The following is a 12,708-nucleotide window of genomic DNA, read 5'->3' as shown; positions in this document are numbered from 1 at the left end:
TATGTTGGAAAGGCGAGCTCCAGCCGAACGGATTGCCATGACAACAACGCTATGCGTGAAGGCTCGCTCATCAAGTTGCTTCTTGGCGCTCTCTGCCTCTCAAATTACCGTCGGGCAATTTACCGATATTAGGAATTTTTGTTTCAATAATGAATTGAAATAATTTACAATCAGCATACAAATTTTTTGTAACAAAAATAAGGGATCTATTTAATGGTATTGGTGGTATATGCAGCACCACAGTTAAAATCTTCGCTTCCTGATATTTATTCATTTAAAAAAGAGAAAAAATACATTTTTGCAGTTAATTGAAAGTCATATCAATGATCAATTTCATTTATTCATTTTAGTTTGAAATATCGGTGCAATTTATATTACCTCTGTTTTCCCGATGAAAACGCACTCGATATTTTTCGACTATTTTGATCAGAAAGTATCGGAATGAATTTAGTGTATAAAAAAACAATTTAATTCACTCGACAAAAGTCTAAATAAAAGCCCTAGGTCCCAGCAAGCATTCTCCACCGCAGGTGTCGGCATGAATGAAATTTCGTCAGATGAGTGAGCAGACGCTGCTGTCGCCATTCGCAGGCCGGCAGGTGAGCACGCTACGCTATCGATCGATTTTTGCGAGTCACTTGCTTACAATGGTTGTGTTCCGAATAAACGTTTTAGCAAAAGTAATAAATAAACCTTTGATGCCGTTTTCGTTACTAGGAAAAATAATGTTCCACGAATCATGCTGTAGAACGAAAATTTAATGATTGTTGACACTTTTCTGTTAGGTACTTGAAAAGGCGATAAAAGGACAGAATTAACCACTCACCATCCCCTGTCGTATCCAGTTGGTGTCAATTAGAGTGAATGAGACTCAAACAACTTACTTGACGCTACTTTTATTCACCAATTAATTTTCCAGTGGTTTAATGCCGCCGAATTAAGCAAAAGCAGCCTGGTTCTTGTTCTGCAGACGCACAAGATATTCCACGTAAAGTGGGAAAATCTTTGCCACCAAAAGAGTCCCGCAAATAGAGATGTTTGCGAGAGAAACAGAAATCATCATTAGGTCTTGCTGCAACGCTGATTGTGTTGCGAGTCGGCGGATGGAGTAATCCTGCAACAATTGAGAACATTTGCGGATCAAACTTCTTTCCTCGCGCACCCCATTAATTTAAAATGTAACACAAATGAGTAACGCACGATTGGGGGATTTTCCCATCGTAGTTCAAGGGGCAGAATAAGAAAAAAACACTTTTCAACAACAAACGCATCACTCTACACAATAAAATCCTATTTTCAAAACCAAAACTTGGGTCATCTCGTCACAGAAAATAAAAAAAAATGTTGATGACTTTTAACTTTCCGAGGTTCGCCAGTAGACGCAAAGTTTTTCAGATAATATCGAAATGTTTTTACTGTCCACTCTATTGATTTTCCCAGGAAAACTGTCCAGTGCGCAATGCCAACTTTTGAAATACTGCACGGGGCCTTCGACATGTCTAAATATGGAATAAGCATCGCAGGCAGTCTGTCACTTGTTTGCAATTAATCCGCATCCAACCATGCGCGTGTTGTCGGCTCGGCGGACGCAGCAGTGTTAATCAACAGCTCAAGTAGAGTAATTATTCAGAGATATATTTTGCTTTTATTAGCCAGCTCGTTAGCTTGCCATCAGCTCCGGAAAAAAGCTATTTCCGTAAATGATATATTTCGTTACGTGTGAGTGATTTTTCCTCTTGGATAAACTTTGCCGCGGAATTATCTTTTCTGGAATTAATTCTCGCGTGGATTGGGATAATCCAGTTGCAAATCTGAAAATCGGCAAAAAGTGCCGACCCGCGACAGTTATCAAATCTCTTCTTGATAAAATGCCGACATAGTTTTCAGCAATTTAATTCAACCGTCATGAGGTTCATCTTGAAAGTTTGTTTTTTCGCCGCACGCAGCCGGGTTTGTGCCAATAGAGCTTTGAAATAAAATCTATCACATAATCGTTTCCAAAATAAAAAATAAATAAATGAAACACTTTGCGGCGAGTAGTGCAATCGAAGTTGTAACGACATTTCTAGATTAAATATGATTTGCTTACCACCCAGCGGTCGGGATGAGTAGCATTCTTGACTGCACGATCAGGTTCAAATCTGTCGAGCTGGTACTGTAAAAATATACAAGAAAGATTTATGATTCTTTCTCATTTACGTTTGTTCTCAAACAAAAGAAATGAATTTCTAAAGAGCACGTACCCTTGGATCAATTTGGATGAGTTGCCACATGAGACCAACTTGGGTGGTGAACACAGCAAAGGACAGAGTACAGAAGAGTATTAATGCGGCGCATTTCATTTTGGGACCCATGGCTCGAAAGCGAAGCGGGAAAGCTGGATTTCTGAAACCGAGAAGAAAGAAACAAACCAGAATTAGACTCCTTCTCGAATGAAACCTTGACACATCCCGGCAAGAAATTGGATTTCCGCGTTTTGACAAGGGCTGTTCAGAAGTGTATCTTTTGGATATCCTGAAGGACATCTAATTTCTTGCTGTGATGCACAGCGAAAATTGCAAAAAAAAACAATTATTCTATTAAATACTGGATACTTTGAACACACGGCAGCCCGTTGGCTCGCTTTGTTAAGGAATTCTCAGGAGTGTCAAAGCAAAGGGAAATATTGCGAATGAAAGATGCAAAAAAAAAAATAAAGAAACAAATCTGCGCAGCCAAAAACAAGAAAAATTTGCTCGGTACCTGCAAAATACGAGGTGAGTTGAGCAGCGACGCCGTTCGACCGTCCGTCGGGCAGGGATGTCGGCACGAGACTTATAATGAACGCGGATCGTGTTCGTGGGAAGCTCTCCTCGCAATCGATTAATAGTTCTCATCTGCGAGTGCATGCGCAACGCACTCGAATTCGTGGGTGGGATTTTCAAAATTCATCGCCATCCGTAAGAGTGAAAAAAAGGCCTAAAATAATGCACGGAAATTGTTTTTGCCGAAAATCGATTGTCAAAGGCCATCATTTTTTTATATTTTTTAAAACAAAATGCAAATTTGTCAAACGCCTAGATTCCGATATTAGTTATTACTTTTGCCAAAATCAGTCGGGAATTGGATTTTGAAAGGTTAGGAGGTGAAATTTTTAATTTCTCTCATGACTTCAAACCAAAATTATTCAAGCAAGTACGAATGTGTGTTATAAAATGACTCACCAGCTAAATTCATGCCTACCGATAAAAAGATTAGGCTTGGTAATGTTTCCTAGTTAATAAAATTAGTGGTCATATTAAGAAATAAACACGCGCAGTAGGTTAATTCACACTTGCAAAATTGAAGAAAATGCGTGGAAGTCAATGCGGGATGGACGGCCAATTATTTTATGCGAATGCTGTGGGCGAATGGAGCGAGCTGGAAACTCAATTTTACAGACGCGGCATCACACACAGAGGCATTCGCAATATCGACTCTAATATCCGCTTATGGCGTGTCGCGTGAATAGAGCGGTCAAGGAAAAAGTATCATACCAGTGGAATATCACAAACAGCTTTTCATCTAATTGTAAATTTTCGATCTGTTGCGGAGTTTTGCGGGGCTAATTAGCAGCGGCGCGGCATGGAAAAGCAACGGACCGCAGAGCCCCGATCGTTTCAGCGCGTGTTTGCCTTTCGCAAGTCCGTCCGTCGCTTTGCCGTGCTATTCTCGACTACGTGTCCCCTTCCTCGAATCTCGATATGACATGCACAAGCAAAGCAATATACATTGGTCATTCGAGGAAAAGAATATTGTAATAGTCAGTTTAATTTTAGCTGAGAGAAAGAATTGACCCATTTTACGAATAGAGTTAACATTTTTTTCAATTCTTGAAATTTATTTGGCATCCAATCCTCGACACTTTTTATAATATTTAAGTGCTGGCTCTGCTGCCGCTACATAAATCAATACCATATTTTTTGTACATTAAAGGTAACAGTGATTTATTTTATTGCAACACAACATTAAGAGTGTAGAGATGTTAACAATGATTTTGCTCTCCCAAAAGAATAAGAATAATCACCAAATTGATGAAACCAATTTTTTTAACGTGAACAAAAGGCAATTTATTTTCGAACTGAAAACTTTGTTGACTGCGATATATAGAAATAAATCTAATTAATAAATCCAGTCAATTTGCCTTCTTAAACTTTACTTTTGGGGCAGTGGCAGTCGCGTAATTCAGAAAACTCGTCTCTCATCGATCCCACCTGTCGACACGCATAGTCTCCACACTTAATATTGATTTATTTTATCACTCCAATTCTTTGCAAACTCCGAGTTATGTTGGTTTAAGAAGCTTCCAAAGACAAGCAAGTGCTCGTCATTTATTGTCCAACTTGAATATTGCCTTCTTTGCCTCAATATTTCATAATGAATTTCGTATCATGCAGTCCATCTATTAAATAAATGATCCGCGCTTCACTTTTGCATATTTCAAAAATTCTACATAACAAATTAGTTGACAGGGATGAATTTCAGATGAGTTGCGCGTGACGAATTTATTTACCTAAACTGTGAATGCGGAAAAATGAGTTGTGATGAAAAGAAGTTCGCTAACAAACGTGAAAGCCTGCATGCTCATTCTGTTATGCAGAAATGAGCTCTGCACAATTTCTAATTAGGCTTACTCTCTTTCCCGCTTTGCAACCCTACTCAAGATTTCCTACTAAACATCCTCGGCCTCTTTTCATGCACGACTTTGAAGCTAGAAATTATGCAAGTGAAAAGGGTGTGATTTGCAGCACGTTTTCTTTGGCTTTTCCTCGGAATCTAAAAAGGCATCTTTTAGTAAATGCATAGTTCAACTGAGAATAATTCACTTTTTCATTTAGCGCTGTTCATGTCTGCCAAAGGAGTTCGAGCTTCTCTTCTAGAGACTTTTTTCATACTTTATTTGTGTATGTACTTAAATGAATCTTCTCTCCAGAAGAGAAAACTGAATTAGGGATTTTTATTAGTTACAGCTATTAATTTCATACTTATAGAAAATTTCAACATGGATATCTTTTAATTTTTGCTTCCAGAAGAGTGTAACAAGCTATCTAGTTAATTTGAGTAGTGGATATTGGCTCACACGCGTACAAGCTTCGCGCCCTGCTCAGGTTACGCGTCGGTGATTTTGGCCCATCTTATAATTATTCCCTGACCTGCCGCGTGGGCCAGCTCAAGCCAACCCCCTGCGGCACCTATCCGAGGTGGAGAGCAAAATTTTAAAAGCAGCTGCTCGCTGTAGTGTCGTTGCACTCGTGCTGCACACAAGTTTGCTTTTGCACATCATCACTTCACTCGCACAAATCACGAATTACAAAAGCAATAACGAAAGAAGTGAGGGAAAGACGTTAAACACATTAAAAAATTTATTTCTCGTGTTCGCCAATTTGCTATTGCCTGAATCACAAGTAATTGTTAATTGTAACAATGTATTTAATTTTCAACTTAACCAGATTTTTTTTCTCAGCTGGCAGATGGAGCAACAAAATAGCCCGCACTATAATTTTCAGTTAAAATACGTCTTGCTATACACCGAGTATGATGAATTTTTGAAATGTTGTCCGTGACTGATTGTAATATCTGTTTAGTTGCAGTGATCCTGCAATTCCCACATAGGCCTTCCGCCGTGGATTAGACGACGCAACAAAATTTACGAAAAAACGTAAAATAATAAATTTAATGGTGCATGTGCGTAACTTACGTTCCAATGCCGACACACAACAAACAAAATAAATCCTGCACACGTGTTGTAAGGGTGAAAATGTTTTCCCGGATTTCGAAATTTCATGTGTTTTATTGATAAATCTAATGTTATGTTGCAAGACAATAAATCAATGTTATCTTTATTGAAAAAAAATTAAATATTGTTTTTTTAGTTGCTGGCAGAGCCAACACATAGATCCTTTAATGGATGCCGAATAATTTTCATGGATTAAAAAAGAAATATTAAACCTACATCCGTAACATGGGTCTCTCAGGTAAATAAAACTGCGGCCATTAATATGTTTTTCCTCGAATCACCAGTATGTATTGCAAAAGAATGCAATTAACGAGATTCGAGGAAGCTGATACGCAGTCGAGGTGGAGAATAGGTCATTTTAGCACGACAAAGCGACCGACTTGACTGGCAAACGGACCTTTGGTCCATTGCATTTCCAATATTTCCATGCCGCGCGGCTGCTAATTAGCCTTGCGTAAATGCGCAGCAAATCGAGAATTTACAATTAGATGAAAAGCTGTTTGTGATATTCCACTGGTATGATACTTTTTCCTTGACCGCTCTATTCACGCGACACGCCATAAGCGGATATTAGAGTCGATATTGCGAATGCCTCTATGTGTGATGCCGCGTCTGTAAAATTGAGTTTCCCGCTCGCTTCATGCGTCCATAAGATACATAAAACAATTGGTTGGCCATCCTGTATTGATTTCCGTGCAGAGTAATTCTTTTTCTTCAATTTACCAAATCAGAATTAACCTGCTGCTGCGTGTGTATTGTGTATTTCTTATTCTGATCATGAGATTTGTTTACCAGGCAACAAAGAACATTACCAAGTCTAATCTTTTTTTATTGGCTAGCGGAAAGGTCATTTTAGAACATATTCGTCATTGTTTGCATCATGTTGGTTGGAAGATGTGAGAGTAATTAACAATTTCATCTCGTGAGCCTTCAAAATCCGTTCACATGTTTAGCTCTCAGAGAAGATTATATGTAGAGCTTGGTAATTTGGGCAAATTTAGCCATGGAGAACAGATTTTCGCAAAGCTAATCACTAATATCGGAATCTAGCCGTTTGATTAATGGTTGATTTACATTTTTTAAATACCAGAAAAATGATTGGCACCTTTGACGATCGAATTTCTGATAAACCTTTTTTTGGAACATTTTAGTTCTTGTTTCCGCGATGAATTTTTAAAATCCCACCCGTGAATTCGAGTTTGCTGCGCAAGCATAGAAACACCGAGCGGTAATAAGGACGTTTGCGTACACGCACTCGCAGATAAGAATTATTTCCATTTAATTGCGAGCTGCCCGCCAACACACGATCCGCGCTCAGTCTCGTGCCAACATCCCTGCCCGACGGACGGACGGACGGCGTCGCTGCTCAACTCACCTCGTATTTTGCAGGTACCGAGCAAATTTTGTCTTCTGTTTTTGGCTGTGCAGATTCATTACTTTGGTTTTTTTATTGCATCTTCCAGTCTGAATAATTTGCCTTGCAAAAGGAAGTGCATAGAAAGCTCAAGTCAAAATTTGTATTTTTTGCAATAACTTGCCATCTCTGATATTGGGTTAGATATCGCAAAACTGCTCAGCAAATATATCGATCGCTTTGCTTTGGCTCTCCGGAGAAAGCCTTAACAATGCGATCCAACAGGCTGCGTGTTGAAAGTATACATATTAAGTGTTAAATAGAATAATCATTAGGGTTGTGAATTTGAGACGATTATTTTGGCCAAAATAGTCGACTTTTTTAAACTGTTTCTAGAGGCAAATTATTCGGATTTAGACGATGTTATTTTGCATTGTTTTCTTCGCTTTTATTATATATTTCATACCAACTCATGTTTAACGTCTGTATTATATTGTATTTTTCAGACACAATTTACAGACAAATTTAATTCAATTGAAAAGGATAATCATGCACAAGTAATTATTAAATCAATCGAGCAGTTTCATGAAAAAAATAATGGTCCATTTAAACGGCATTTTAAGACCTTGAAAACTTGCGTTTATTTTATTCGAATCATTTTATTTAAGCAGTTGTTTTAAAATGGAGAAATTCCATATTTGTAGGCCCGGCAGAGGGTGCGTTCCATATTTTTTCGTAATTTCAAAAATATAGAAAAATCAAATTCTTAGAATAAAAGTCGGGGACTGCAACTTTTGATTGCATATTAAGACATTACCCTCAAAATTTCCCTACCCGACCTTGAAAAGGTTCTAGGTCAAAAGTCAAGATCATATTTTGCGACCTTTTCCGAGAAATCGATTTTTAGGATGATGGTCCCCTTTAAATTAATTTGGTACAAAGTCAAATTGCGGCCCGTGAAATTCTGTGCAAGCAAATTTTCAGAATGGCAGAAGTTCTCCCGATATTGACCTTTATATAATTATAAAATGTGCCCGTCATATAAAAATTGATTTTTCCGTGTCCTGTTTACTTCGACGCACTGTCGGGATTGAAATTGAACCACCAAAGGTTGCTTCCTACCCTCAGGATGTTACCCTGACATGGCCTTGAGGGTCGGGCCGCGAAAATATGACCAAAATTCTCAAGTTTGGTGTCGTTTTGACCCATCCGAGTCCAAATTTTGTCATAAATATTTTTCACGGCATAAGAAAATTATGATTTTGGAAATTTGCGCATGTCAAACTTAACAATTTAGACAGTATTATACGAGTTTAGACGAGTTTTAGTCGGTTTTAGACGGTTTTGGCACATTTAGACGGTTAAAATTGCATGATTCGTGCTCATTTGATAGTCCCAATGACCTAAAGCTTAGAAAAAAATATTCAAGCGTCTAAAATTCACAGCCCTAATAATCATTTCTTTTTGGCAATTTTACGTTGCCTTGATCCCCAAAAAACTGTTTACAGTCACATATGTATAAGTGTTGTGTATGTGAAAATTAAGTTGCCAACTCGTTGGTTTCATTCTTGAAGGTGTGTGTCTGTGTTTAGCCGGCCGGTATCAAAAACTGATTTGTTTGTTTTCTCTCGGTTTCAGAAATCCAGCTTTTCCTGCTTCGCTTTCGAGCCATGGGTCCCAAAATGAAATGCGCCACATTCGTAATCTTCTTTACTCTGATTGTTGGTGTGGTCGCCATCGGATTGTGTCATCTCACATGGCAATCCACCCTAAAAAATCCGATGGTACGTGCTCTTTAGAAATTGATTTCTTTCGTTTGAAAACAAACGTAAAACAATGGGATAGAATCATGAAACTGTCTTGTCTGCTTTTTCCAGCAGCAGCAGCAGCAGCAGCAGCAGCAGCAGCAGCAGCAGCAGCAGCGCGACCAATTTGAAGCCGATCGCAATCGCGCAGTCACCAATGCTACTAATCCCGACAGGGCGGTAAGTAAATAACAACAAAATTGTTTCATCTGTAAAGATTGCTCGGAAATGTCGTCAAAACTTTGATATTTTTCGCACAAATTCCAGTGGTCACCCATTAGTGTTTTCTGCGCTTTAGTTGATTTTAAATTTTTTCTTTTTCTTTTTGCGAACTCGTACATGCATGAAGTGCGGAATAAACCAGTCAATATACATAGAAGCGGTCTCGCGTTTATGTCGATCCCTCTTTATTTTAGCATGCAGGTTAATTTTGGCTTGATTTTGTCTCAGAAGCTCGTTTAGCCACGGTCACGCAAAAATTGCAGAAATTACATGTGTTATTTTGTAAAGGAATTCGTTCATCAAGTTGTGTCACGGGTAAAGTCCATCCATTTAATGCTGTAATGGTACAAACTTGGCTGCCAGCGACAAAAAACACACTTTCAAGACGAACCTCATGACGATTGAATTGCTAAAATCAATGTCGGCGTTTTATCGAAAAGATTTGATAACCGTATCACGGGGGCCACTTTTCAAACTTTTCACCAGATTTTAGCTTTGCAAATAAGCTTGGAAATGGCTTTAGCATGATCATCAAATACGCAATTGCTGTTTTTGCGATTGAAAGATAGCTGGCGACAAAGTTCATCCAACAGGAAAAATCATAATGTTGCGAATTAACTCGCACGTAAGTGCGTGTCGACTCGGAACATCATTCACAGAAATAATGATTTCTAAAAAGAGAGCTGACGGGAAGGTAACGAGATCGCGGCGATGTGCGATTGCTTATAAAAGCAATACATATCTGAATATTTATACTGTTTGAGCTTTTAATTAACACTGCTGTGACCGCCGAGCCGGCAACACGCGCGAGCAAATGCGAAACGCTTGGTTGGATTAATTGAAAATAAGGGACAGGACAGACTGCTGCCATGTAAATTTTATATTTAGGGCAGTCGAAGGCCTCGTGTGTTTCAAAATTCAGCATAGCGCACCGATAACTTTTCCGGGAAAATCATTATAGAAGATATAGCCAGCCGCGCAGTAAAAAGATTTAATTATTTTCTGAGTAAAATATCGAAAGCAAAGAGTCCCCTGGCAAACCTCCGAAAGTTAAAAGTCGTTAGAAATATTAGATATGAACATTCTTTTTATTTCCTTTGACGAGATGACCCAGTTTTTATATTTTAAATATCTGATTCCTTTAAAAATGGAATGTTGTGTGTTGTTGTTGTTGCTAAATGTCGTTTCTTTTATGGACGCTGAAAAAGTTTGTTTGAACGATGCGAACTGTGCGTTACGCATTTGTGTTGCATTTAAAATGAGAGTGGGTTGCATGAAGAATTAAGTTTCATCCAATCACTCTTAAATGTTGCAGGTTTCCTCTTTGCAACGACTCGCAACAAAACCAACTTTGCGAGAAGTCGTAATCTTCGTTTTGGGTTCTTTCGCAATCGTCTCCTTTTTCGTCACTATTCTGGTGATAATAATTCGTGCAAGTCACTTGGAAAATCTTGTGTCCACCGACTAAGAACCAATCTGAATTCGGTGGCATCAAAACATTGGAAAATTAAGTGGTGAATAAAAGTAGCGCCCTATAGATTTATCGAGTCTCATTATAACTCCTAATGACACCGAATGAAAATGCGTGGTTGTTTTTCCTCATTAAGTGCAACGAGAATAGACGATTTTTTATATTTCTTTTGAATTAACTATTGCATTTCAAACAAGAAGTAAAAATTATGTGATTTTCTGTATTCTCTGCCAATATGCGAGACGAAAAACGTGATCGCGATTTTCTCTCGCACTATAGTGTATTGTATTTTTACAATTGTTGTCCAGATTTCAATAGAAACGCATCATTTTCCGAATAAGGAAATTGCATCAAGAAGATAATACGAACAAAAAAATGTGTTGCTATTTTCCAATCTGCTAAATTGTTTATACGAATTTGTTTCGCAATGTTCGTGAGAATTCAATCTACCCAAGAAGAAATCGTAAAGTAAAATAAATTCCGCACCGTGGAGCTGCATAATTAAAGCAATATCAAATTGATCCCTTATTTTTGTGGCAAACAAATTTGGATGCAGCTAGTTATATGTATATTAAAACTCGGCGAAGCGGTGAAAATCCCACAATTCAATATTGTTAGACGACTAAATTGCTTAAATTATTTGTATTTTATTGGAGATAGGCAAAGAGCGTCAGCAAGAAGCAAATTGAAGAGCGGGTCTTCAAAGCGCTCTGTTGTCATAGCAATCCGTTTCGGAGAGAGCTCATAATTCAACCAACTGGCGCGCGCACGCACAAACGTTGAAGAAGATTTTGTTGGTGAAAGAAAATATGGATTTTCACTTGCAAACTTACTCTGACGAAAATTTAAAAACGCAATCTTAAAGGAGATAAGCATGCTTCGCTTCACATTGTTTCAATTTTATCTATAATTCACTGGCATCGGAAATTTAGCAAAAAAAGAATTTCAAAGAAGATAAAAGAAACAATTTTTATTTTTCACTCTGTCACGTTAGTGGAAAATCAGCAATTTATTGGTAAAATTATTTGTTGCAACCTTCGTGACAAGCAAAAAATCGCTTCTTTTTTGTCTAAAACGTTTTTTTTTTCAATTTGTGTACATTTTTTATTACTGGAAAATAATTTTTTACTTTTTCATAGCATGGAAGGGTATTGACGGAATTTCCCAGTCAACCCCTGCGACCCCTTTCTGTTATCAGGTCAAAATTGGTTTACACGGATTTTGATTTTCATTGATTCTATAGCACAGCAAACACTCGCTCGTGTGGTGCCAGTTGTGTTTGATTAGCACACGTTTTTCACTGCACGAATTGTCGGTATTGTCATCTTGAATTAATTTTTTCGCCTCGGTAGAAAGAGGTGAGAGCAGGCTAATGCATTTAAGATGACACCAAAACCGCAACCATCAAGTTTGGAAAAGAAATTCGCAAACCATGCAACCAGCCCAAATAATTTTTTTTTTTAAATTTTTTTTTCCTTTTAAACAGAGGTCTTCTCCGGCGGTGGCGTGGTTGTGCGGTTCGGATGTAAATAACCGCAACCAGCATGTAAAAATGTTCCAAAATTCTTCCTCGCCAACATTTTGGTAATGAAGTCGAAGAAGCTGGGATGCAGACACGCGAATAGGTGTTTCCCGTTTTAGCACGACCAAGAGTGACAAAGCTACTGTGACTCGAAAGGCAAACACTGAAACGATCGCAGCCTGTGTGGTCCATTGCGTTTCCATGCCGCATCGCTGCTAACGAGCCTCTCACAACAGATCAAGAATTTACAAATGAATGGAAAGCGGTTTGTGATATTCCACGCATGATGTGACATTCAAGTCCATGACTCTGCTCTATAGACACGACACGTCGCATAAGCGGATTTTGGTCCATATTGCCACTGTACCTGTATGGCGATTTGAAGGACTTGCCGCCGCGTCTGCAAAGTTGAGTTTCCTTTGCGTGCGCTTCATTCGTAATATTAAAACAAAATGGCTGGCGATCCTGCTTTGAATTCCTTACAGTTTAAATCCATTTTGTTCAAATTTGCAAGTCAGAATTAACCTGCTGCGTCGATCTTTCATAATCTGACCAACAATTTTATTTACCAGGGAACAG

At 38.4% G+C, this 12,708-nt stretch overlaps 1 long non-coding RNA gene across 1 annotated transcript; it reads right to left on the bottom strand.

The window, feature by feature from the left end:
- Window positions 1-927: 927 nt before the first annotated feature.
- On the bottom strand, window positions 928-2,805 carry LOC135934991 (uncharacterized). The gene is made up of 4 exons (XR_010574162.1): window positions 2,743-2,805; window positions 2,244-2,385; window positions 2,090-2,155; window positions 928-1,114 (listed from the first exon to the last, which is right to left on the bottom strand). It is a non-coding gene; the product is annotated as an uncharacterized LOC135934991 (long non-coding RNA).
- Window positions 2,806-12,708: the final 9,903 nt, after the last annotated feature.

This window comes from Cloeon dipterum, chromosome 1 (genome assembly GCF_949628265.1).
Source record: "Cloeon dipterum chromosome 1, ieCloDipt1.1, whole genome shotgun sequence".
NCBI lineage: Eukaryota > Metazoa > Arthropoda > Insecta > Ephemeroptera > Baetidae > Cloeon > Cloeon dipterum.
This window is presented reverse-complemented; position numbering and strand designations above follow the sequence as displayed.